The 14,473-nt window shown below is 36.9% G+C and overlaps 1 long non-coding RNA gene across 2 annotated transcripts; it reads left to right on the top strand.

Annotated features, from left to right (window-relative positions):
- The first annotated feature begins 448 nt into the window (after window positions 1–448).
- LOC149028672 (uncharacterized) lies at window positions 449–6,419 on the top strand. 2 transcript variants are annotated; one of them, XR_016170409.1, is made up of 4 exons: window positions 449–615; window positions 1,269–1,379; window positions 1,461–1,518; window positions 4,699–6,419. It is a non-coding gene; the product is annotated as an uncharacterized LOC149028672 (long non-coding RNA). The 2 variants fall into 2 exon arrangements; XR_016170410.1 differs by having other exon boundaries at window positions 2,364–6,419.
- The last annotated feature ends 8,054 nt before the right edge of the window (window positions 6,420–14,473 follow it).

Genomic DNA, 14,473 nt, shown 5'->3' with positions numbered 1-14,473 from the left:
AATACAATTTTTGACGCTTTGAAAATAAATAAATAAATTACTTAGCGAAAAAAAATTCCGACTCCGTGAGTTTGTTATACCCGTGAAGAATGAAGTGAGAACTACGATTTTATGTCAAAGATCGGACAAAAATATAGCCAAAACACCTAGAACTAGGAGAGAGAAGCTCTGGGTGGTTTGGGTGAGGATAGAGAAAATGAGGAGAATTCAAAAAAAATCTAGTGAACCACCCTCATATCGCCGAAATTTGTTAAATATCGCCGAATAAACAAGCGAGATATCGACCGATTTCGAGATATCGTTTCGCACCTTGTTTCGGTTCACCTGGGGTGATTTGAGATATCTCGCACCTTGGTTTCGTTCACCAGGAGCGAAATCACGGAAATCGAAATAATATGTTCTTTCATGTCACGGTATTTACCCCTCAAGTTATCGCTTTGCCCTTTACACTAGCCGATGTTTTTGCTGATTTACTGTCTCCAGTCTTTTCGTCTAGGTCTGCCGCACTCCCTTCTTTGCCTTTGTGGAAGAAGCTTTAGAGCGGCTCTTCCATTCTTTCCGAGTCTGATCTTTTTCTCGTTTGCGTTTTCATCCTCAAGGTTTAACACCTTCAAGGTATGAGTGTTCGATTTAATTCTCCTGCTGGTGTTTTTTGGCTTGGTTTCTGATCCCCCTCCCTCCTTCCATCTTTTTGCATAGTTCGTGATTCTTTGGTCGCTGTAGCTAACCTCTTTTAATTGTTTTCCGCTTAATTTAAGTGTTGGAATTATCTATCTGGCCATTTAGAGCGCTGCAGTAGTTAGCAATCTGTGCTTATTTTTCTCTGTGATTTTGTTTCTTGGTTTCGGAGGCAATAGGATTGAGATAAGGATATTGAATCATTTTTTGTTTTTTCCTTTTACCATTTTGCGATCTGTCGTTCTCGTGTTTCTCCTTTGCCCTAATGATTACAAGTGAGACTATTCCATTATCCATAGAAAATGACTGCCATGCAAAAAGATAGGTTCTTGTTCTTGCCTGTTCTTGAGTAAGAAATCCCTTAAAAGGGATGGAGTTTACGATAAAGTGAAATGTAAGCTTAAGCTCAACGGTTTATCCTCAGAAACTGGTTTGAGTTAATTATATTGGCATGTGTTTATTAAATTTTTTTGGCATGTATTTCTACCTTTATCCTTTATTTGAAAATGTGAAGATCGAACATCTTGGCCTTTTTCATATAAGGCAAATTAACATGCACAATGAGTGACCATATAATCATTGTCTTGCAGATAATTTAAAGCAAAAAGGCTATGGGGCCTGCTCGTTCTATTAGTTTGTTACTACTCGCTTCTGCAGAGTTTGACATAGAGCAACCACAACGCTGGCTTAATAATTACAAGGTATTTACTGTTTCTATATAAACCATCCTAAATCCTTGCTCAATGTATTTCATAACTGTGCCTTGCATGTTTCCATCTCAGTTAATCAATGAAATCAAGGATGCTGCACAAATCGGACCAACGATTTACCAGGACATAGGTTTGTTTATATCTTTAACCTAATTAATGTTTGTTCACTTTGAATTTAATCTTTTTCTTGCGTTGTGTATCTATGTGTGTGTGTGTGCATGTGCTTGTGCACTTGTTTACGTGTGTGAGAACATTATGATAACATTCTACATGAAGCTGCAGAAACCTATGATTCATTTATAACTCAAAAGGAAATACAGCCGAATGTTAGATACAAGAGTTCTTACATCTCAAATTCTAGGTTAAGGATATGCTCAATACTCGATTAAGTAAAAGTTTAAAAAAAAAAATGTTAACATGTATTAAATTTTATGAGCCATAAGTATTCTGCCGATTGTTACTATTTGCTAACAATTACTATAAACTGCCAATGATTGTTCCTTATATAGTGGTATGACATTAATCACAAGAAAAGTAAATGTGACATTAATATATTTGATTGCGGTAATATTTTTCCGCTGCTATTTGTCATATCTACCCGCACCATTAATTATCGATCATGGTTGGTGCCAATTAATATGGTATCGGTATGATTGAAATTTGAGTGAACAATTTATTTATTATATGGTGATATTACATTACTGCAGTTTTAGTATGCAGAAGCAGTAATATATAACTACCTCTATTTGGCAGCAGTTATTATAGGGCATATTTGAGTTGTCTGTTTAAAAAGTTTTGTTTTTTATATGGTAACTGAGGTGAATGTATTACTATATATTGGCAGTCATAACGTATATCCACTTTTAGTTGTGTAAAGCATGTAGTAGCAGTTATATGCTTCTTTGCATATGCTGTGCGGTGAAAAATGTTCTATATTTATGGGCATTTCCTCCACTATTCTGTTTGTTTCCGCAGAGATCATTCTGGAGCTGTTGCTTCCAGAATGGGCGGACATGGGCCCTTTTGAATGAATTGGTGGACCAAAGGAATTGAAATGGTTGGTTCTTGTGAATAGAAATGGTGGACTTAAGGCAATCATATGTCGGAAAACATATTCTATACGGTTCTTGTTCCATGCCAAAGACATCTCCCTTGATAAGGTCCAGAATGTGCTCTACAGAAAGCTACGAGTCCATGGTACGATTAGTTGGTTGACTGCAATAGATGAGACAGGTGGGCTGCACTTGCTATGTAGATAACGACATCTTTATATCCAGATCATTAAAATAGTCCAAATAGTTTAGAGAGTCTACTGTTGTTGCAGACTCCTTGGCCCGGAGGGTGTTGTCACTCCCCTGCTTGACTTCTTGGCTTGTTTCCTCTCCTTGGTTGCCGGCTATGTTGTGTATCTTGAGCTAGCATGGGTTCAATCTTGACATGATTATCTACTGCAGAACATATAGTACTATGACCCATTCATTCTCATTGAGAAACGATAGATGTAACTGAACCTTGGATGACTTGAGCCATCAGTTAGATAGGTGAATGTTGTTTGGTATTTGATTATTTAGTCTAGTGCTATATATTCTGTGTTTTTGCTATTGCACGTCGGATTAGGGATATATTCATGTAAGGCCCAAACACAGCCCCCTAATAGGAGGCGCAAGAATTATTAGTGCACCAGCTCTCTTCCCATGAACCCAGTAAAGTGTGCACCACCTAGAGGTATTTTGGTAAATTTTCAGGTGTCCCAACCAATTTCGTTTTAGGGTTTTTAGTCTGAGTAGGATTTTCGTTGTCAAAGAATCCTAGTTGTTAGCAGTCTTTTGCTTATTTGATTTCAACTTGTAGTTAGTTAAGTTGAGTAGGAGTCCAAGTTAAATAGAAGTCTTTAAGCCTTTTTAGAATTGAACTACCTAGTATCAGGTCCTAGTGGGACTTCCTTTATCTAGCTATAAATTCAGGGCAATGCGTTCTAACAAATCAGATTTGAATTATTAATGAAAATTGCAGAGAGTTTAGCCAAGGAGGTTCAAGTAGGCTGTGTAGGGTTTCCAAGAGAAGGAAACCCTGTGGCAGCCATCTAGTGCTTCTTCAGTCATTTTCGATTATCCAGCAGCAGCAGCAGCAGCAGCAGCTCCTCTTGTCCTTCATTCAATACAGCATCTTCAACAAGTGGTAAATCCAATTCCCCACCTTAAGACCCTCCACAGCCCTGCCTTTCTTCTTCCCATTTTGCAGCACTTTTCTGGAAGCTTCTAAACCTGTAAAACCCTTAAATCTTTCTGTCCCTCTCATCTAAAGCCTAAACCACAGTAACAAGACCGTAGATCACCCTTAAAAGTCTTCGGTTGTACCCAGTACCCTTTCCCCACCCTTTGAAACCCTAGAAATCCCTTCCATTCCATGCGCAACCCTAACCCTAAAGCTGGAAAATTAAATTGCAGAAAAAACATCAAAATCAGAATTGAATTGAAGCCTTTAATTTGTAGGAAACAACTAGCAGCACCTATTCTTCAACTGCTTGTTAAACCTGGCTTGACGTAGCACCTAAAAATCCTAGCCACAAACCTCAAAGCCTTATTTTCCCTTAGCTGCAAGCTTCCAGAACCATAGAAATTCTGCTATTTCAGCAAATAACAGTAAAATCATTTCTTCCCTCTTTGGTTTACGTCATATATATTGTTGGATATTACACGGTGTTTGGATTTTTCTTTGTTTTCACCTGAGTTATTTCTTGCTCCTGTTTTGCTTTCAACCTAGTGGGTGATTTATGGTTTGATTGGATAGGTTTCCATTCCTTTAATGAATCTAAATCTCTTCTTAATTTAACATTTTAAATATGACGTTTCTTTAATTTTTGTGGCTGAAACACATAATGACACAATGTTGATTGATGAATTGTACCAAGAACCTTCCATGTGCATATAAATTAGTCAGAGGGTCCTGTTGATGTTTCTAACAGAGCATGAGTCGGTCATGAAGACAGCAAAAAAGCTGTAACGTGGCAAGTAAAAGTTTGCTATGGTAACCACCTAGATATTCCTCTCTTGGGGTGTGAATCTATCATACCTCCTTAGGCAGGAAGATTTTACCCAGTATTCTGAAGTATTATAAATTTTAGGGTAATTTTCGTTTGTGTTGGTCCAAATCATTTTTAGTCTGGAAAAAATGAGACTTTGCATTTGCCTCCCCCATGGTATCTGAAAAAGGATCAATCAAGGACATATCATCAATTTTGTGATCAAAATGCCTTTTGAATTTTGTGACCAAAATGACCAAAATTTCTTGAGTTGTGTTCCGTTCACAGGTAGTGCAAAGATCCCAGTTGGTGTTCCAGACTGCAAATCTTGAGGGAACTGTCTGTCTACTACTCTGTACAAAGGATAATGTTCCACGACAGCTTCTGCAACAGAAGTATCCACAACATCAAGTAACTGGGATCCAGACTGCAAATCTTGAGGGAACTGTCTGTCTACTTCTCTGTACAAAGGATATTGTTCCACGACAGCTTCTGCAACAGAAGTATCCACAACATCAAGTAACTGGGATCCAGACTGCAAATCTTGAGAAAAATGTCTGTCTACTACTCCTGTACAAAGGATATTGTTCCATGACAGCTTCTGCAACAGAAGTATCCACAACATCAAGTTGTTTGCATTAAACTTCCAGGGTAAATTCTTCTCTTTGGTTGCTGTAGGAGGTCAAGTTGGTAATAAGGTGAAGACCATGCATTAAACTTCGGATAAGTAGCTTAATTTGTCCTTCCATTACTATTATTGGAAAAGCAGCAAAAGCTATGTTTTCGACCAAAGGTGGAATGGTTACTTTACTTGCACAGAATGCCTGATTAGCTTTTTATGATGAACTACAGAAGAATGTGAGGAGTAATGATGATATAAATTGACTCAAAGAAAGAGTGAAGGAATTAGAAATGGTAGTTACGGGATGATGGATCCAAGAACAGGGTCTTGATCAAGACCACCCTGTTAAAGCTTATGGTTGATAGAGGACCACCCAGTTAAAGCTTATGTTCTACGTATGAAAGAGATTGTTAAACCTTAATGTATTTCTAGTGAAGCTATTATGATGTTCTCATTTATGATGTTTTGAACTTTGTAAATGGTCAGGTTTATTAGTGATTTGTTGTTAGATGATGGATCCAAGAACATTGGAGTGTTAGAGGATCCTATTAAAGCTTATGTTCTATATATGGAAGTGATTGTTAAACCTCAAATGCTTTTGTAGTCTAGGCATTGATGTGCTTATTTATCATATTTTGTACTTTGTATATGGTCTGGTTTATCAGTGATTTGCTCTAAGATGTCAGTGGTTGAAGATCAATATTTGATGAACAGTGTAATGGCGCTAAGCCCCAAAGTAAAATGCCTCCATTTTTGTGCTAATTATGTGACAGATCAATCTAACAACTGTAATCTGTATAATCTATATTTGCTCAAAGGGATGTTCTGTCAGATTTTAATTTTGGATTTTTATTTGCAGCAGCTGTTGCTGGCGAGCTAGCGACGGTCGAGATTCGATCACATCATCAATTTGATATTTAACGGTTCAGATTAAAAATAAAAAAAATATTATATACAAATATGATTTTTTCTTTTGCATTTTAAAGGTTTTAGAATTTATTAATTTACAAACACAGCCCTGTGGTAGTCGAATCGGAATTTCTGCCGGCAGCTGATACCCAACCATATTTACCGGGCAAGATTCTCCGGTTTTGCATCACTCTCTTCCTTTGTCATTTTCCGTCTCCGTTCACCTCCGTTCACCTCTTCCTTCAATTTTTTTAACCTTCAATCACAACGATCTGGAGGAAAAAAAAACATAACACTTTGGTGATTCCTTCAAGAAAATGACCCAGTGGATGATGTAAATCCTAAATATCTGATTAGGCAGAAACGGGTTTTCAAAGGAGAAATAGGATAACTATGGGGACGGTGCTAGATGGGTGAAGTTCAAAGGATGTGGGAATTCTTTGTCGATTGCTATGTTGAACTTTGCCATTCAGGGGATATTTAGGAATTCTTTGTGAAATTCTTGATTGCTTCATAGACCACCATCAAAATGACTTGTTGCGCGTGCTACAGATTCGCAAAGAACTAGTTTTGGTTCTTGTTTTATTAATGGAAATGTTTATTTTCTTCTTCTTGTTTCAGGTTGATAATTTTTACAGTTCCTTTCTGTATGAAACGGAAGACGAACTCAACTTTCAAAAAAAAAACCCCAATTTCATGTTTACCAAAACCGGATCATCAAGAGTAGAAGTATCGTTTTCAACCCCCACCCCAAAAACAATCACAGACGTGATGTTCAAATTCCTGAACCATGTACTCACCTTGCTGATTTCCATAGTCCTCATCTCCTCTCCGCAATGGACTTGAACCTCTTCCCATGAGGATGAACTCTCTTGGATCGGAAGCCCATGGCTAAAATCCACCCTCCTCTTGCTCAAATTCTCCGGTGGCAAAACTGGCAGCAACGTCGATCCACCTCTGAGATCGATGTCGCAGTTTGAGCAAGTAAACCCTAGTGTTTTTTTTTTTCCTTTTTTTTCCTTCTCTTTCTTTCTTTCTCCCGATCGTTGCAATTGAGAGTTAAAAAATTGAAGGAAGAGGTGAATAGAGGTGAACGGAGTGGAAGGGAGATGAAAAACGACGAAGGAGGAGAGGGATGCAAAATCGGAAAAGTTCTCGCTAGTAAACATGGTTGGGTATCAGCTACCGGCAGAGATCCCGATTCGACTACCTGAAGGGACTACAGGGGCTGAGTTTGTAAATTAATAAACTCTAAAACCTTTAAAATGCAAAAGAAAAAAATTTTATATTTTTTTTTGGGTACAAAGGCGCTTTTTATACATGGGGATATGAATATTACATATGCCATCGGTAGGAGTTGAACCCATGACCTCTCCACTGAGAAGCAGGTTCCTAACCATCCTACTATTAAATGGATGATATGGTTGAATCTCGTTGACTCTCCACTGAGAAGTAGGTTTCTAACCATCCTACTATTAAATGGATGATATGGTTGAATCTCGCTGACAGCTACCGCAAATAAAAATCCTTTAATTTTGGCATACTTTCAGAGCCTGGAAGAATAGAATCAAGAAAATGCCTAACATTTGTTATGCATAGATGTGAAACCAACAATCTGAAATTGGAAATCAGTTAAAATTTGGGTAAATATCACTTACCTCCCCTCTTAGCGGGACAGGTAATACTTACACCCTCTCTTAGTTGGATAATATCACTTACCTCCCCTCTTACCTAGCAAATATATCAACCATTTTTCGGTTAAATTTAACTTTTACCGTCTAAAATCCCAAACTACTCTTGGCTAAAAATATTTTTTTAGTTTAAACCTTAGATTACTATAATCACCCTAGTAGTTAAAATACTAAATCATCTTCAATTAAAATAATTGTTAATGACCAAAACACTATAGTTAAACTCAAATTATCTTTAATCATTAAAAGCCCAACATACCCTTTTTTATTTTTTCAATTTTATCAAATAAATATAAAAACACGTATTACTTGATATCAAAATGCAATTTAAATTGAGACATTTTGGCCTAAAACACCCTCAATTGATGTTATTTTTAAGACGTAAAACACTCTTAATTAACTTCGATTATTTAATTTAAACGTTAAAAAAAAATGAAAGAGAGAGAATGGATGCTTCATCTTCTCAATTGAAACTGCATTTTGATATCAAACAGTATGTGTTTTTTTAGTTGTTTGATAAAATTTAAAAAAAAAAAGGTATTATAAGGGTTTTGCTAATTAAAGACAATTTGGGTTTTAAGTATGATATTTGGTTTTTAACAATTATTTTGATTGAGGATAATTTAGTATTTTAGCTGTTACGGTGATTACAGTAATTTAGGGTTTAAATTAAAAAAATGTTTTCAGCCAAGATAATTTGGGATTTTAGAAAAATATTTAACATTAAAAGTTAAATTTAACCAGAAAAATTAACAGAAGGGAGGTGCTTGATATATTTGCTAGGTAAAAAGGGAGGTAAGTGACAATATCCAACTAAGAGAGGGGCTAAATGCTATTTGTTCAGTTAAGATGAGTGGTAAGTGATATTTACCCTTAAAAATTTGTTTAAGACAATGAGTTTCGTTTCTATGCATTAATAGAGATTTATCCTGGCAAGAATTTCAACTGTTCTATGAGGCATAATTGGCTATTGTTGGATTTGCATAAACCTGTCATGTTGGACTTGATTGCCTTTTTATCAGTCCATGGGCCAATGGAAGCTAGCATAGATGTTTTCCCCTTTCCCCATCCTATGAATATTTATTGCTGGTTGAGCCTAGTTTTATCTTGTTAGGCCTGACAACAACTTAATTCAAGCCCATCCCTGCAATGGTTACCCTAGCTTAGCTTAGCCCTACCTTGCCATGCCTTGATCAATCCTGACTGGGTAGGCTAAGCTAAGGGTCTGATTAACCATAAATAGTTATTACTATTACAATATGAAGTGCATGTGTTGATCCTTGACAAATATCATACCTCACCATATCTCACAAAGTGTAGCATCAAGGATTGATCTCGTCTTCCAGGTGCCTACCTCATGGTGTGCATCCATTACTAAGAAGTGTCACACATATTCCAAAGGTTTAATGGACAAGGAAATCAAGGCCCACCCTAGCATGGGATGTCCTTCTGGGACTTCCTTGATGCTGGGCTTCCTAGAGATGAGCTGAAATCTGAATCATTAGAGCATGCGCGAGAATTTTCTAGCACTAGTTAGTAATAAGTCAAGGGATTCTTTAATGTTGTGTAAATGCTCTAATGCATTGTTTTTTTTTCTTCTTCTGATCCGAAGGAATATCTAAATTGTTTCAAAGAAAGGAAGGGTTACTTTGACATACTTTTGCCTCTTACCTAGATTGACCTAAGTTAAATGGAGTCTCCATTACACTCTGCTCAAAGAGTCAAATATTAAAAATAAAAAAGAAAAGAAAAGAAAATCATACACTTAAAGTTCATAGGTCAGATTTTTCTAAGGTATCTATGCTCATTATGCCAAACATTGAGTATGCTGAGTTACAACCTTATCAATTATCAAATCAACACAGGTTTACTTGGTATCTACTTCAGACCTTCATGCTTATTAGCCTAATCATTGGCCAATTGACTATAATGCACATTTTTGCCCCAAAAATTTTTTTTTGATAAAATTTAAAAAGAAGAGAGAAAGATATGATGCAAGCATGGAAAACCACATATATATTTTTATCATTTTTGATTCAAGTGATGAATAAAATTGCTTCTTGTTTGGTCAAAACAAGAAAAGTAACTAAGTGTTCTACAACAATAAGAAATAACAAAGCTCTTGCCATGCCCATCTACAGCGAAGTGGCCATCAATTTTGAAAAGAAGACTAAAGGGATTTTGGACACCACACTTTATGCAATACAAATGGGAATGATAAGAGCTGCAGAGAGGGGGACAAAAGTTGATGAAATATGGACTAATCACCACCTAATCACAAAGCTCTTGCCATGCCCATCTACAACGAAGTGGCCCCTTGACAAATTAGCAACACTAATGGAGCTGACTAACGCTACCAAACATATGAAATATGTTGCATTCTCCAACCCAGTGCTCCAATTATTTTTTGAAAAATATGCAATGTATGCAGCCCACACAGCTCAAGACTCTAGTCTAAGTATAGACACTATATGTAAGTGCTTCCAGGCTTCCAGCACTAATTTCTTTTCTAATGAAACCTTTTATTTTACCAAAAAAAAAATAATAATAATAATAATAATACATCAAAAACGAAAATCACCTTGGCTTGAATTTCTACCTTTTCATTTGGGCAATTTAGTCTTTTTCTGCAAGGGGTATGCAAGTAGGTAGCACAGCTTTTCTCCTGCAGCAATTTAAAGGTTCAAATAAAAGAACAAGTTTGGTAAACAAAATATGACTTCCGAGAAATTGATGAAAAATAATGGTTGAGATAACAAAAGTGGACATAGATCAACATGCTATCGGTGTGTACATACTAATAATGAGAAGCATGGTTTCAAGTAGTTGTATCAAAAGTGTTTTTTTTTTTTGTTTTTTGGTACAACGAAAAACAATTACAATAATCATATAGAAACACTTAGTATTTTAGTTCACCCCTTTGGTTCCTTCCCCTTCCAATTATTCCACACCCTTGATTCTCGTCCTTGCAACGCCGAGACTACTAGATCGGATGCAATCGTCAGGATCTCCTATTCTTCAGAATTTTCAATAGGGATCCCATCTATTTTGGCTGCTGTAAAAAAGAGGTCATGGATTGCATCCATTGGCCATGCGGTGCGCGGTATTGGTAGAAATTCTGGTATTTGGTTCCAATTTGTCAATATTAGGTCGATTCACAATGAGTTGTTAGCTGCCCACAGAGGTCCGGTTGCTAATCCTTTTGCCAGTGTCGTAGTGAGTGATATACCCTCTTGTTTACCACTCGAGCAATACAGAACTTTCCCTTGATGTGTTATTCCCCAACAACATCCCACCTCAGTCGAGTGCCAAATCATTCCTGCACAAAATAATATTGTGAGTTTCGAGGTACTATGGTTTGCATTATAGAGAATAACATCTCACTATTTTCTACTTGTGGAGCAATTGAGGAATCAATGCTTGAGGCACCATATGGTTTTAGACTTAATTCTTGACACCAAGAATTAATCAAATTCAACACCCGTTCCGGATTGGGCGTATCCTATCTAAACCTTGTTCCATTACGTATTTGCCACACATTGTAACAAGTGATAATAATAATAGAAACAATCCATCTTAGCATTGGTCTTTCCAAGGATGAGTTATTGTACAAATCTAAAACAAAAGAAGGGATATTATCAAAGGGCAACAACTCAGTTCTTAATCCTAACAATCCTGCTATCCAGATTCTCTTCGTCCATTCACAAGTGAATAAAAGATGCCAACTTGATTCACTGCTACAACCACAAAGCACACATCAATCTAAATTTGAATTCCATCTGGCGAGAATTGTATTAAGTGGGATGGCTGCATGAAAAAGATGCCAAGAAAACATAATGAATTTTGGGTGAATGTTTAGTTTCCATAAAAACAACCACCATCTTTTGTGCATATTAGAGTCAAGCAAAGGGTTAGAATTAATAAGCAATTGTTGATAGGCTAACTTGGTGGTCAAGTAAGGAGACGAAGAGAAGCTTAATCTCCAAGAATCCTGATCATCATTTATCACAACATTCTTTATAGATGAAGAAATTAAGGGGCATAAAGTAAGTGAAATTTCAGCATCATATCTACCTCTCATTCTTGCAACTTCTGCCAATTTCACCCTACCTGGTGCAAAGTGTAAATTAAATTCTCCAACTACAGGATCATCTTTATTTGGTACCCATGGGTCAAACCAAAAGAATGTGTTTTCCCCATTGCCCACAGATCTGTGAGCAAATTCCTTAGACACGGAAACACAGATCGCAAGCTTTTCCATAAATTTGAGCCAGTTTTTTTCCCCACCTTGGGATCAAACAGAGAGGATTGTGGAAAATATTTGGCTTTCATACACTGTACCAAGATTGAGGATTGCTCTGTGAGGATTCTCCAACCCTATTTAATCAAGAGTGCTTTATTCATCAGTTCCATATTCTTGAAACCCAATCCGCCATGTGATTTAGGTATGCAACATTCATCCCATGGAATCGAGTAAGATTCTAACCCTGTATCAAATTTACCTAACCAAAACCTTTGGCAGATTGAGTTTATAGCCTTACAAACCTTTTTTGGAAACAAGGTGTACTGCATGTGATAAAGGGGCACCGTTTGTAATACAGCTTGAATCAGGATAAATCACCCCGCATAGGATAGGGAGTGTGCTTTCGATCCAGAAAGTTTAGACTTCAATTTATTCATAACTAGACAAAGCCTATCATATCTTGCTTTTCCCGAGAACAGAGGACTACCCAAGTAGGTAGAGGACTCGCACATTTCTTTTAAGCCTAAGCAATTCGGTATTTTTTCCTTCATCAAAGGGGGAGTAGTTTTGCTAAAGAAAGCTTCACTTTTCTCTAGGTTGATCATCTGTCCAATAATTTTTCCAAAGATATCTAGCACAGTTTTGATCACAAAAACATCATCTAAAGAAGCACGACAAAAAAATGAAAGTATCATCAACAAAAAATAGATGAGTTACTTCTGGTGCCATTCGAGCAATTTTGATGCCATGGAAAGCATCTTCAACTCTAAAAGCACCAAGAATTCGAGACAGAATTTCCATAATGATCAAAAAGAGGTACGGGCTTAACGGACTACCCTATCTCAGACCCTTGCTCCCCTTAAAGTAGGAGTAAGGGGATCCATTCAGTTTAATAGAGAAAGATGCAAAAGAGATTAAACAATTCACCAGGGAACAAAATTTAGAGTCAAATCCTAGACATTTCAAAACCCTCAACAACACACACCACTCCACCCTATCATATGCTTTTGACATGTCCAATTTGAGAGCCACAAAACCTTGTTTGGCCTTAGACTTTTTCATGAAATGAAAATTTTCTTGGGCTAGCAAAATATTGTTAGTTATTTGCCTTCATGGTACAAAAGCCGCTTGATAGGGGGAAATAACAGAATGTAGTAGTGGTTTAAGTCTATAAGCAAGAATCTTGGCAAGTATCTTGTAGGTTACATTACACAGACTAATAGGTCTTAATTCAGTAACCATCACAGCTCTATCATTTTTAGGAACAAAGCATAATGGAGTGTGGTTAATACCAGGTGGAAGGACAACATGTTTAAAAAAGTTGTAAACAAAATGAACTAAGCCTTGTTCAAGTTGATCCCAAAAATAATAGAAGAAAAAATCTTGGAAACCATCAAAACCTGGAGCCTTTGTTGCTCCAATAGAGAAAACAGCTTGACGAATCTCTTCTAGACTAGGGCAAGAGGAGAAAGAAAAATCCACCAAAAGAGAGTCAATAGAAGGAAAGTATATGAAGAAGGGGAGGGGTTGATGAATTACTAGAAGTGTAAAGTTAATACATAAAAGTAGCAAAGCGCTTGGCTATCCTTGCAGGGTCAGAAATAAAAATATCACCACTTTTTATGAATTCAATTTGGGATTTTAGCAGTTCTATGGTAAAACTTAGTATTCCTATCTCCATCAGAGCTAAATTGACTTTGGATTTTTGGAACCAAAAAGATTCCTGAGTAGTATAAATCCATTGCAGCCACCTCAACTTTTGGTGATACAAGTCCCAATCAAGGAAGGGACAATTCTCAATCGCAGACAATTCCAGCTAGTCTTTCACATAAAGAGTTGATGTTGCCAAAGTTTTCGGTATTCCAACCTCTCAGAAAATTAGAGATTGAGGCTGACTTGGGATTGAGACCCTCAACCCCCACCTCATTCTAAGCTCTACAAGCATCAAGTTTGAAACCAGGATGGCCCTGCCTGTCAGGCCACCTAATAATGAAATAGTTTCCTGCCTAATCAAAAGGAAGAAGTAGTGTTTATTAGAAGAGGAGAGTGATCAGATCCAATAGCAGGTAGAACTGATAATTTTAGATCTAGAAATAGCACAAGACAATTAGGAGAAACAAAGACTCTGTCCAAGGTCTCAAGAGTGAGATGGGGATGTTTTTTGTGATTCGACCAAGTGAATTTTGGCCCCTCCCCTTGCAACTAAACAACTGGAAATTTGAAATGATCTCATTAGATAAGGCATAGCTGGTGAAGATTTGAACACACCCCCACATTTATCATCAGGAGACAAAAGTTCATTGAAATCTCCACAAATTATAAAAGGATCCAATAGCGAGGATAAAAGATTTAAAAGTTCAATCCAAACTGGTTTTCGAAGGTTGTATTGAGGGGGAGCGTAGATGAAGATGAGCACCCATTGAACGCTAGAATTGTAGACTTTAATCGCAATCATATTATCAGTAGAAAAAGTCATAGGGGGTGGGATGATTCCACGTACATTCTAACTTAAAATTTTCATTTTTACTAACTTCTCTCTCCACTTCCCTTCAAAAAGAAAATTAGGCCATAGGCATATAACGATCCACAGACTAACAG

This window comes from Hakea prostrata, chromosome 1 (genome assembly GCF_041222555.1).
Source record: "Hakea prostrata isolate BN-2017 chromosome 1, UWA_Hpros_2, whole genome shotgun sequence".
In the NCBI taxonomy this organism is placed as follows: domain Eukaryota; kingdom Viridiplantae; phylum Streptophyta; class Magnoliopsida; order Proteales; family Proteaceae; genus Hakea; species Hakea prostrata.
This window is presented reverse-complemented; position numbering and strand designations above follow the sequence as displayed.